Source organism: Malus sylvestris, chromosome 15 (genome assembly GCF_916048215.2).
Source record: "Malus sylvestris chromosome 15, drMalSylv7.2, whole genome shotgun sequence".
NCBI classification, from domain to species: domain Eukaryota; kingdom Viridiplantae; phylum Streptophyta; class Magnoliopsida; order Rosales; family Rosaceae; genus Malus; species Malus sylvestris.
In genome coordinates this window covers 23,622,205-23,634,329 of record NC_062274.1, presented here as the reverse complement: position 1 = coordinate 23,634,329, position 12,125 = coordinate 23,622,205, and the positions used below count along the sequence as shown (strand labels likewise).

General features: G+C 36.7%; 1 long non-coding RNA gene, 1 other non-coding gene and 1 pseudogene across 3 annotated transcripts; all 3 read left to right on the top strand.

Moving 5' to 3' along the window:
- The first annotated feature begins 1,701 nt into the window (after window positions 1-1,701).
- Window positions 1,702-5,257, top strand: LOC126605962 (uncharacterized). Of its 2 annotated transcripts, XR_007617080.1 has the most exons (4): window positions 1,702-1,799; window positions 1,974-2,092; window positions 4,697-4,956; window positions 5,180-5,257. It is a non-coding gene; the product is annotated as an uncharacterized LOC126605962 (long non-coding RNA). The 2 variants fall into 2 exon arrangements; XR_007617079.1 differs by lacking the exon at window positions 1,702-1,799 and having other exon boundaries at window positions 1,843-2,092.
- Window positions 5,258-6,529: 1,272 nt separating this feature from the next.
- LOC126605961 (B3 domain-containing transcription factor VRN1-like) lies at window positions 6,530-8,888 on the top strand (annotated as a pseudogene).
- A 1,980-nt stretch (window positions 8,889-10,868) lies between these two features.
- TRNAN-GUU (transfer RNA asparagine (anticodon GUU)) lies at window positions 10,869-10,940 on the top strand. The gene has a single exon. It is a non-coding gene; the product is annotated as a tRNA-Asn (tRNA).
- Window positions 10,941-12,125: the final 1,185 nt, after the last annotated feature.

The window sequence follows — 12,125 nt, the reverse complement described above, 5'->3', positions numbered from 1 at the left end:
TTGGACTTTTGATATTCTAATAATGCTACACTTTCCAACCCTTTTTTTCAATAAACATCGCATTATCATAATTGAATTTGACATTTTTGAAGTGCACATCGAGTTCTACAAAGGGATGAATGGTTTTTCAATACAATGAATAGTGTGTATATAAAGTGAAGAGTAATGCTAAGAAGACCAATGTTTTAGACCACATTTGTAATTATGTGATATTGCGTTACCAATAATAAATAAACTCGTTAATCAACACTTAATAATTTAATAGAAAACTTCGTTTTAATCTCTATATAAGATTGTTTTTTCAATAATATTGTATGTAAGATAAAAAAACTAAAAATGGTCAAACATGTCACATTTAATCATTTTAAAAAACAAAAAAAAATGCACTTTTAGTTTCCCTATTACCCTTATTACTCTCTTAAAACCAATTAGAGAAACAAATATATAATTAATTTTTCAAGAATGCTTAATTAACTAGATCCATAAATAACATCTTCGTTATAACAATAACATTACCATAAACCGCCATGTGTTATTCCAATCGAAGAACCCATAAAACTCAAAAACCATGATCAAACAAAAAAAAGGCAGAAAACTTAGAAACCAAATTCTCGTTGTATTCTAAAAAAAAGAAGAAAAAAGGGGCTTTTAGACGCCAAATTGAAGGTGAATCCAGAGATAAATGACAAAAAAAAAATAGAGAACATGGAATGTGAAATCACACCTAATTCATCGTACCGAATTGATCGAACCTACACTTAGGACCTAATTGACAGTACCCAAATGATGAACAATTTTGTATGTAGAACAATATAGTGTACCTATATTCTCAATGCATTCTTTTTTATTTTTATAGTTTCGGATTCAATAAATTAATAATGAATCCAAAGATAAATGAAGAGAACAATTTTGTATGTAGGAAAAATGGAATGTGAATCACAACCTAATTGACTGTACCGAATTGATTGGACCTAAACTATATAACGTACCTAATTTATCGGACCTAATCTATCAGACCTAAATTATCGAACCAGGTGAACTAAAACATAAAAAATACAAATCATACCAAATTGACCATATCAAATCTATCAGACCTAAACTATATAACGTACTTAATTGACCGTACAGAAACTATCGGACATAAATTAGTGCATTCTCCACACAATATAAAATTTGAATAAATATAAATAAAAACAAAAAACAAAACAAAAAAAACAAAAAGTAGGTAGTTATAGACAATAAAGATGACATTTTTTAGACAATGAAGATGAATGTTACTTTTATGAGTGATAATGATGTAACTGTTGCATTTTTCAAATTTTGATGGTAGAGGTTACATTGCAGACAATAAGGATGACATTCTTGTAAATAGTAGTAAAACATGTGGTTTATTATTAGTGACATGTCATGGTGTATTAAAATGAAGGATCTTTTTTAGACATTGAAAACCTTCCCGGTTATATTCTAAAAATCATTTGTCATAAGCCGTTATCTTTAAAAGACTCGTAATTTAATTATCAACAATCACATCATACGATTTATAAAATGTGGTTTAACCATATAGTTTTGCAGTATTACCTTAAAGTAACATTTAGAATGGAAAAAAATTGAGTTATTAAACCTTTTTTTTTATCCCTCTATTTATTCACGACCATATACATTAACTCAGCCAGTATGCAGCTTTCTTCCAAGAACCTGGTGGCAAAGCTTTGAAAAAGACTGTACACGGGAAAGCTGATAACTGGCCTTCCCATTTTTTTAAAGCCATCCTAGAGGACACTTCTAGCGACAGAAAACTAGTAAGCACCTCTCTCTCTCTCTCTCAGAAATGGGTCTCCGTCGCTATGCTATTAAATAATATTGTTAGCCACAATATTGTTTGAGATGATTCATTTTTTAGCTACAAAAATAGCCTATAATTCATCTTTTTAAATTTATCACCAGTTAGTTAACACGATCTCTGTTGTGCAAAGAGTATTCCAAAGAAATTTGTGAAGAAATATGGAGATAAGCTTTCAAACCCAGTACTTCTTAAGCTTCCAAATGGTTCAGAATGGCCGGTAGAACTCAGAAGATGGGATGGTATGGCTTGGTTTGACAATGGTGTTGTGATTGGCTCATAGTTTGAGTTGGCAACAATTTTGATAGTTTAGCTTTATGTGCTACAGGGAAATGGCTGTAGCAAAGTGTTGTCTTTGTGTTTATTTGCACGTAAATATGTATGCTTTCTATGCATGAAAAAAGGTCTACTTTATGTTTTCCATTTGCATTCTTCACGTGAAGGTGGCGTGTGGAATGATAAAGGAAAAGCAAGGTTTGCTTTTTACTTTGGAGACATAATCATCATGGAAGCTGGGGGATGAAAATGATGGCCTTTATTTAAATGCAAGGGATGAAAATGATGGCCTTTATTTAAATGCAAGGAATTGTTTGCATTGGATATAAAAGGAATGCTTTCCGAGTGTGAAGAAAGAAGGAGTGCATCCGGAAAACACAGACGGAAAAGAAAATAGAGTGAGAGTAAGAAACTCTTGGGGAGAGTGAGGCTCTTGGAAAAATTATGTGAGTGTACAAGAGATTGGGGTTTGGGTTATGTCAATTTAACTCATGTATATTTTGTACTAGTTATTCTCATAGTGAAGAGCAATATCTCTCCGGGGACGTAGGCAGGTTTTTGCCGAACCTCGTAATTCTCTTGGTGTCTTTATTTCTTGTATTTTAAATTGTTCAACTGTGGGTTTATAAGTTGGTGAGATAACAGGCCAAAGCACAACAATTGGTATCAGAGCTTTGTTGGAAGCTTTGGTTCATTGACGGTCCAGATTTGTTATTCACCATGATGACTACAAACATGTCATTTACAGTTGAGAAGTTTAATGGGAAAGGCAGTTTTACTCTTTGGCAGATGAGAGTAAAGGATGTCTTGACTCAACAAGGCTTGGCTAGAGCTTTGAAGGGAAAAGATGGGAAGCCTCAAGAAATGACAGATGACCAGTGGGAGGAGCTGGAGGCGCGTTGTGTTAGCACGATTCGACACTGTATAGCTGATAACATTATCAATAATGTTATGGATGAAGATTCTGCGCCTGCACTTTGGGAGAAGTTGGAAAAACTCTATATTGCTAAGAGTTTGACCAACAAGTTGCATTTGAAGCGGAAACTGTACAAGCTGAAGATGGATGAAGGCGGGAATCTCATGGACCACATGAATGAGTTCAACGGATACTTGGATCAATTGAGAAAAGTTGATGTCAAGGTTGAGGAAGAAGACAAAGCCCTCTTACTTCTTACCTCACTTCCAGATTCGTATGAAAATCTTGTGACAACCTTACTGCATGGAAAAGATACAGTAAGTTTGGAGCAGGTGCAAGCTTCTTTGGTGTCTTATGATACTCAAAAGAAGAAGACCATTGTTGATGGTGGGCACAACACTGCTTTATCTGTTCAAGGTTGGAATCGTGGAAGAAAATTGGGAGAAGGATCTGAGAGAGACAACAGGTTCAAATCCGGTTCCGGAGGCAAGGGTTTACAATGCTACAACTGCAAAGAATTCGGGCATAAAAAGATAAATTGTCCTTTGAGAAAAAGAAAGGATGATCTTGGTCCGAGTAGTAGCAATTTTGTGGCAGAAGACTTCGAGTATGCCCTCTAGGTACTCGAAGCAACACTTCTCTTGGTGATGTTTAGTCTCGAGTGTTGCAAGGGATTTGCAGCAGGTGGAGCTATAGGATTCACAGGTGATGAGATGGTCCTGAAGGAAGAGAAGTGTGGGGAATTTTGTCTGGCTCGATGGGTTGTTGCTGGAAACGGGTGCACTGACGAGTTTCCAAGTTGCAGACAATAAAGAGGGGAAAATCCTACAGGAGGAGACGAGGATGTGTCGAGATCCTGTCTGAAGCTAAATGGTGTTTTTTAGCTTGCAGCAGCTGCACATGCATTGGCAGTGACTGAATCGGAACAGGACCAACGAGGTTGATTCAGGGTGTGTATGCTGATACGTAAGGCCAATGAGTTTTGGTGATGGGTGCAAGGATTTTTGCATGGTGTATTCGCCAAGGTGGAGATTGTTGTGATTGGCTCATAGTTTGAGTTGGCAACAATTTTGATAGTTTAGCTTTATGTGCTACAGGGAAATGGCTGTAGCAAAGTGTTGTCTTTGTGTTTATTTGCACGTAAATATGTATGCTTTCTATGCATGAAAAAAGGTCTACTTTATGTTTTCCATTTGCATTCTTCACGTGAAGGTGGCGTGTGGAATGATAAAGGAAAAGCAAGGTTTGCTTTTTACTTTGGAGACATAATCATCATGGAAGCTGGGGGATGAAAATGATGGCCTTTATTTAAATGCAAGGAATTGCTTGCATTGGATATAAAAGGAATGCTTTCCGAGTGTGAAGAAAGAAGGAGTGCATCCGGAAAACACAGACGGAAAAGAAAATAGAGTGAGAGTAAGAAACTCTTGGGGAGAGTGAGGCTCTTGGAAAAATTATGTGAGTGTACAAGAGATTGGGGTTTGGGTTATGTCAATTTAACTCATGTATATTTTGTACTAGTTATTCTCATAGTGAAGAGCAATATCTCTCCGGGGACGTAGGCAGGTTTTTGCCGAACCTCGTAATTCTCTTGGTGTCTTTATTTCTTGTATTTTAAATTGTTCAACTGTGGGTTTATAAGTTGGTGAGATAACAGGCCAAAGCACAACAAATGGTTGGCCAGACTTCTCTGAGTTTTACTCTCTACGCTGCGGTCACTGGCTAGTATTTCAATATGAAGGGAATTCCAAATTCAACGTGTTCATATTTGATAGAAGTTGCACAGAGATTGACTATCCACAAGCAATGCCCCAGATGGAATCAGCTGATCAAGATGATGATTTAGACGATTATTCAACCCATAGGGGGAAATCTACATTTCCTTGTACTAGGCCTCACAAGAAAAACAGAACAAGTTCAAGTGGTAAAGCCTAACTCAACATCACCTTACACTATTACACATAATGTGGTTCCATATCATAGTTTGATCATTCAACTTTCGTCAAATGACGTTCGAGAAGGCATTGGAAAAGTTGAAAAGAAATGAAAAATTGCCAAACATGTGTTTCTATTTTTAATACATGTTATTTTGTTTTCTGCCATTAAGGGTTTGCTTGTAATGTTCTATATATTGCAATCTTTAACAGGAAAAGATAATTTTCCCGCTAATAAACGTGGAGAAGGCAAATCTAATACTCGAAGATTCAAGAAACAAAGACCTGGGTATGTTGGGAGGATGAATCCATTGACTAAGAATGGAAAAGCTACAGCTCTTGATAGAGCTGAGGTCTTCAAATCTCAAAACCCTTCTTCTTTCCATGTTGCCATGAAGCCAACTTATCTTCGACGATTCTTGGTAAGCCATTCAAGACCATCACAAAGTATGTTTACTTGTATCAGTAGATTTCCTTACTCTTTTTTTCTTGTTTTTGTTTTTATTTTTCTTTAGTGGTTGCCCTCTGAGTATCGCAATCTACATCTTGTGAGGGATTCTAGTAAGGTTACCCTTCGAGCTTCGGATGGGAGAACTTGGCATGTTGATATGAATTACGATAAAAGAAATCCAATTTCACTTTCTGTAGAGGTTGGTTGGAATTTGTGCGTGACAATAATTTGGTACTTGATGATGTGTGCGCTTTTGTGTTGAATACCAACAACACTAAAGCTTTGTTTGATGTCGTCCTTTTTCGAGTCCATGATGATGGGGGAAAAAAAAGTGCTTGAGATAGAAGAAAGTGATTTTCCACCCTGCCCAAAATCGGAGGGGAGATCTCCAATAGTACCGCAGTCCCACAAGAAAAACTGAAAAGGAGAACAAGTTGGAGTCCAAAAGCTAGTGCTGGTCCTGAGTTTTTAGGATCCTGGGACAAAATTCTAACTTGAATTCGTTCTGAAGACACCCTCACAAGTCACAAGTTTCACTATATCTAACTTTGACAATTCGGTGAAATGTCCTTGTACCACTGGTTTTTATGGCTTTTTGTTTTTTAACTTAGCCAAGGACATTTTCAGACTCCTTTCTTTAATTGCGTGATGTACTGATTTTTTATTTTTTGTGGTTTTTGAATTCTCCTTATGTTCATAAAAATTGTTCACGTAATTTACCTTTCATGTAATTATTAGCTATATCAAACTAACAAAATGAAATATGCATTGCTGCTGTTTAGTATTCGTAAAACTAGCATAAAACTATTTGGACACTCTTGCATGTATTAGAGAGTCTATCAGCAAATATGTCAGTTTTGTGTATCTAAATAACATCACGTGTTTACAATTAATATTGTAGTGTCACTTTGGTGCTTTGTCAGTGTCAAATGCAATTCTGGTGTTTGCGTGATAGTTGGTCGATGTGTAGAGTCGCTTGCGTGGTGACAAAATGTGTTGAGCTGCAAGGGTTTGAATTGTTGTTTTCTTCGGGTAATATTTATTTTGTATATGGATACATTTTAAGGTTGAGATTACGAATTTGGACAATGTACTTTTTACTTAAATACACCATGTTCAGTTCATCTATGTCCCAATCTATTAGGCTTTTTCCATGATACATCGTTGTTTAATTTTAAAAAAAAAGGCCTTTTCAAAAAAATTTACTTTGGAAGTTGTAATATCTTTTTTGTTAATGAGGTTTATGAGAATGAAAGAAAAATACTAATGCTAGTGGAAATATTCCACCACAGAAGAAAAATAATGTTACGAGCGTGCATGCGCAACATGCTTGATGGAAATAAACTTGTACCTGTCCCGCACCGCGGTCCTTCATTTTCATCTTTTCTTTATTCTGAGATTTCCATTTCTGCATAATGTGACTTTAGTACGCATTTCAGATTAAGGAAACCAGACTGCATACACTCCTTCCATAATTTGCAAAAGAAAAACCAAGCATACTGATTCCATCAAGAAAATGACGTTGAGCTGCTGGCCTCTTTGAATAAATCTTTTGCTTTCAACTACCAATTACATAATTGCAGACCTCCTCTTGTATACCTTTTCCTTGGTACTAAGCCATCAGATTCCATCTAGTAGATCCTGCATTTTGCTCATAAGCTTTGGAGCACCTATGGCTTTTCTACCCGAAGAAATCGATGACCGCCCGACATTTCCCCCTGCCGTTCCTCATTTCTTCAAGATCGTTCTCAATGACACTTCCAGAGACAAGAAAATTGTAAGCCTCTCTCTCTCTCATGTTTTCTGTTGTAGTTAGGCCTAGATCATATTGAGGTGATTAATCTCTACTGTTGTTAGGCTTAGATAGTACTGATGAGTTGATTAATTTCTTGCCCGAAAAAGATGAGTGTTTTATACTAAAAGACCAAATACTGAAACTTTCGCTGTTGTGCAGAAAATTCCACCGAAATTTGTGACGAAATATGGAGACAATATGTCCAATCCAGTATTTTTCAAGGTTCCAAGTGCCTTAGAATGGAAAATAGAACTTCGAAAATGGGATGGTGAGGTCTGGTTTGAGAATGGTTGGCAGGACTTCTCTAGTTTTTACTCTCTGGATTATGGTCACTTGCTGGTTTTAGGGTATGAAGGGAATTCAAAATTCAGGGTTCTGATATTAGAGAGAAGCTGCACAGAGATTGAATATCCCCTACAAAATACGGCGGAAAAAACTGATGAAGATGAAAAATCCGGCGATGATTCCCATGATATTTCCTATCATGAGTCTGGTGATGATTTGGATGTTGGTTCTGTTGAAATTGGGGAGAATCATACACCCTGCCCAAGAAAAACAAGGGAGAAATCTCTACTGTCTTGTCCACGACCTCGCAAGAAAAACAGACCAAGTTCACGTGGTAAGGCGAAAACCAACATCGAACTTGTTCAATGTGGTTCCACATCAATCCGACTAATTAGAAACTCTCAGCAGTACGAAATGATGTTTGAGAAGACAACGAAAAGCAGAGATCCACATTTGTCGAAGTGAAACTTGAGAACAGAATTTTGTTCTCCATTTTCACCTCCTTGTGTTTTCTGCCATTATATTCCAAGTCTCTAACTTGTAATTAATATCCTTATTGTATTAATTCAACAGGCAAAGCTAATGTTCCAGCTGCAAGTGCAAAAGCCACAGCTCTTGAGAGACCTAGTGGTTTCATATCTGATCGACACCCTCCTCTCAAGGTTGCTATGACACGCACATATCTATATCGATGCTACTTGGCAAGCTTTCTATAGAGCCGTCACCCCGTTTGGGGATACCGCAGATAACGAATTTAGCAGATGCAATTGTCATCCCAAGGCCATCATACGCATTGTTTCCTAAATTTTATTATTGACTTGACTGCTTTTCCCCTTTCTTTTTTTTTATTTTTCAGAGTTTGCCATCCCAGTTTATCAAGAAACACCTTAACCGGACTGTTGGTTATGTCATCCTTCGGGTTTTGGGTGGAAGAACTTGGTGTGTCAAATTCGAACAATACGACACCGGAAGATTGCAGATTGCTGGGACGTTGGAAGCAATTTGTGCGAGAGAACAGTTTGGCAATTGGCGATGAGTGTGTCTTTACTGTGATTAACACCACCAAACCTTTGTTTGATGTTGTCATTTCCCGGCAGCGGATAGAATGCTGCGACTTGCAACGTGAATAACTGAAGGAGAAGACTGAATCTGAATGAGTGACTGCTACCAAGGTGAATTGAGTATTAAGAGCAGAGGAACAAAGTGTCTGTAAATTTAATGATGTGCAAACATAAATACCCCTAAGTTGAGTTTATACGTTGTGCCTCCTGATCCCTTTCGAAAGATCAATCTAGAATCTTATATGTTGTGTTTTATATTTCAGTTGTCATTTTGAACAGTTCATCTTAATAGGAATACTCTATTGTGAGAGTAAGGATTATTTAGTGGCATGTGAAGTTGTGTGACTACTATTATAATTGGAAGCTGCCTCCTTTTTCTTATCATAAAATGAAAACATATTAAAAGAAAAGAACTCTACATTATTCATTAAAATGCCGTTTTGAAATAGCACTCTAGAGTGGTCACTCAAAGTACATTCCATTCAAATAAAAAGTTAGTACAAGATAGAGACAACTCAAAAGGAGACTCCAAGAGCCAGTCTCTGGTAGCCTGTTGGATTGGATTTGTGCGACCTCCACAACAACCCAGCTGGTCCTGTTTGAGATTGGCAGAGACAGTGGAAAAAAGAGAGATTCCAAGATAGCCAAACAAAGCCTAACTCCACAAAAGAAAATTACAATAAAAGAAGACCTAGAGGACTAATTCAAAGACTTTACCTTTCTCTCCCCTGTGAGAGTCTTTCTCACCATTGTGTGAGTGGTCTTTCGTAATTTTCGATTTGCGTCGGTGCCTGCCATATAGCTTTCGTTAGGGTCGATGCCAGTCCCATGTTTTTCATGTGTGGTTTGTTTGGTTTCAATTTTTTCTAGCTCTTTTTGTTGCCTGCAAATTTTCCTCCCATTCCCTGCAATTTTCACGATCTCCTTCTATCCTTTCTTTTTTAGAAAAACTAATGAAAAGAGCTTGAAAAGTTTTAGTTTTAATCAAAAACCATGTTATAAGTTTTGTTTAAGATTAGTACAAGGCTCATATTAAAGTAGTCCAACTAAAAATGGCCTAATTATAATAAATTATGATTTGTCGATTTTACCCCTAACTTTTTTAGGTTGAGTTCCAGATTTTCGTCATTAATGAAGTTCATCGTTGTTTTGCAGCCTTCTTCTTTTTCTTTGAAACAAAAATATAGATCCTCATGCTATTTAATTAATATTTTGTATTATTTCGTTGAAACGTGATCGTCGTTATTATTCATAAAGTATTCGATGTACTAATTTTCAATTTTTCTTCATTAGTAGAGTTCATCATTTATTTCTCCAGAAAATAAATTTGAGATCTGCATGTTATTCAATAATAATGACGGGTCATTGTTTCTGGACTGTAAAAATAAACTGTTTCTGGATTTTAAGTAACACTATTTATGGAATCTAAGTCACTGTTTCTGGATCTAAATGAAATAGACACACTGTTTATCAATTGTAAGCTAGAAAAGAAATAGTGAAATTCATTGTATTTGGATTCAAAACAAAATAAGCATCCTGCTTCTTAAATATAATCAACTGATGCATGAAAGAAAAGAAACAATCAAGGGTTAAAACATAGACTATTTCTAGAATCTGAGTCACTGTTTTTGGAATCTAAGTCACTGTTTCTGGAATTTAAGTCATTGTTTCCGGATTTTGGTTCTTTTCTTTCCAAATATAGTGTTTGTTTATGCATAGAAAAAACAAACACTGTATCTGATTTTTTTTTTTTTTTCCAGAAACAGTGCTATGTTTTGGGTTCTCCAGAAACAGTTTTATGTTTTGGTTTTTTTTTTTTTTTTTTTTTTTGATATGTACGTACATCACCGAGACCGTAGGTCTTTATTAGATCTGATTGGAATAAAATACTAACACTATAAATTGTTCGTGGTGCAGATAAGAGGATGAGGATGAGGACGATGACAAGGAAGAGGAGGATATAAGGGCACGAAAAAGGTAGACAATAGTTTTTTATGGTTTTTTATTAAACTTTGAGCTCTTTTGGTTAAATAACATTTTAGGATGGTTTTTTGTTAAATATTTGTTGGCCCAAGTCCTTTTCATTAAAGCTCCCTTCTTTTTTTACCTTTTATCTCACCTTCCATCATCTGCATCATTTGGTCCCATCATCCATAATGAAATAGAACCATTTTGAGGTTTCCTATGAAATGAGGCATGGAGCGAAGCCACTACGAAGCAGTTTCGGGGGTTACAAAGAAAACTTCGAGCTCATATTGGTCATGGGTTGATAACGGAAATTGAACTCTATGAGATCTAATCTCCTATTGTTCCTCAGTAGCTCAGTGGTAGAGCGATCAGCTGTTAACTGACTGGTCGTAGGTTCGAATCCTACCTAGGGAGATTTGATTCATTCTGAATTCTTTAATTCGGAATAAAAGGTTCCGTTTAATTGTTAAGAGTAGATAACTTGTTCCCTGTGTCTTTGTTTCTATTAGATTCTATCTCATCGTATTACATTCTATTCTGCGATATTTGAGAATCACTGTCAATACCTCGGTGTATGTTCGGGATGCCCCCTTCTTTTGACCCATTCTTATGTTGTCAATTCCAGTCGGTTACCATCTTCGTTTACTGCAATTTGTCATGAATCTTTAGGAGGATGTGTAGAGTTTTAACTCGGGTGTTAGCATGACCACCCTTGACCGTTGTTGGTCTTTCCTGTAGTTCACCCTTGTCGGCTTTGTTGCTCGTGGGTTCTCCCTACGTGTTTCCTTGTTCTCCTAGCGGCAGTTCTTGCTGGTACTTTGAGGACGTTGTGCTTCTTTCTTCACCATTTATGGGGTTCTTGATGGTGTGATCTTAAGTGCTCATAATGGGAGGCTGATCGTGACAATTGTTGGGTGGTTCTCCTATGGCGGCGTCGGCATTGGCGTCTGAAGCTTCAAGAAGACTAGCTTTTTAGGAATTTTTTTTTTTTGGTGTGGTTTGTTTGGGTGTGTTGGGCTCCAAGCTTGGGCTTGTGACTTTGTCTTCCCATTTTTATCTGCACATTACTTGTAACTTGGCCTCTGTTGTGCTTATGTTTGTTAGTAATGAATTTTACTCTTTGACAAAAAAAAGGAGCAGCTCATCATAGCATACAAAAAAAAAATGTAGACTTGAAAAACTAATAAAACAGCAATCTCCATCGATCAACAATTTGATGTGCCAGGTTTGGTTGGTTGCCCAAAAGGCTATCTAATCCGATAAAATGTGTAGTCGTAGCACGGTAGTGCGCATACTCCTCCTTTATTTATGGGCGAGACTCTATCCAAACCTATGGATTTCCCCAGTGTCAAAGCGATACCCTATCAAATTCTACCACTTGTTGAGTGACGTCTTCTTTTATATAAGCACCCCACCATTGAATGATGAACTTTCCAATCTTCGTCTCTAACCCGATTAAGGTAGAACACAAAGTCAAGCCAAGCCCTTACTCGCTTGAATTGAATTAATATCTCCTTTGTCTAGTCAAGAAGGAACAAAACTTGGGGAATTGAACCATTACTCTTCTATTACATTACGGAGAAGTCCATTCTCGTCAAG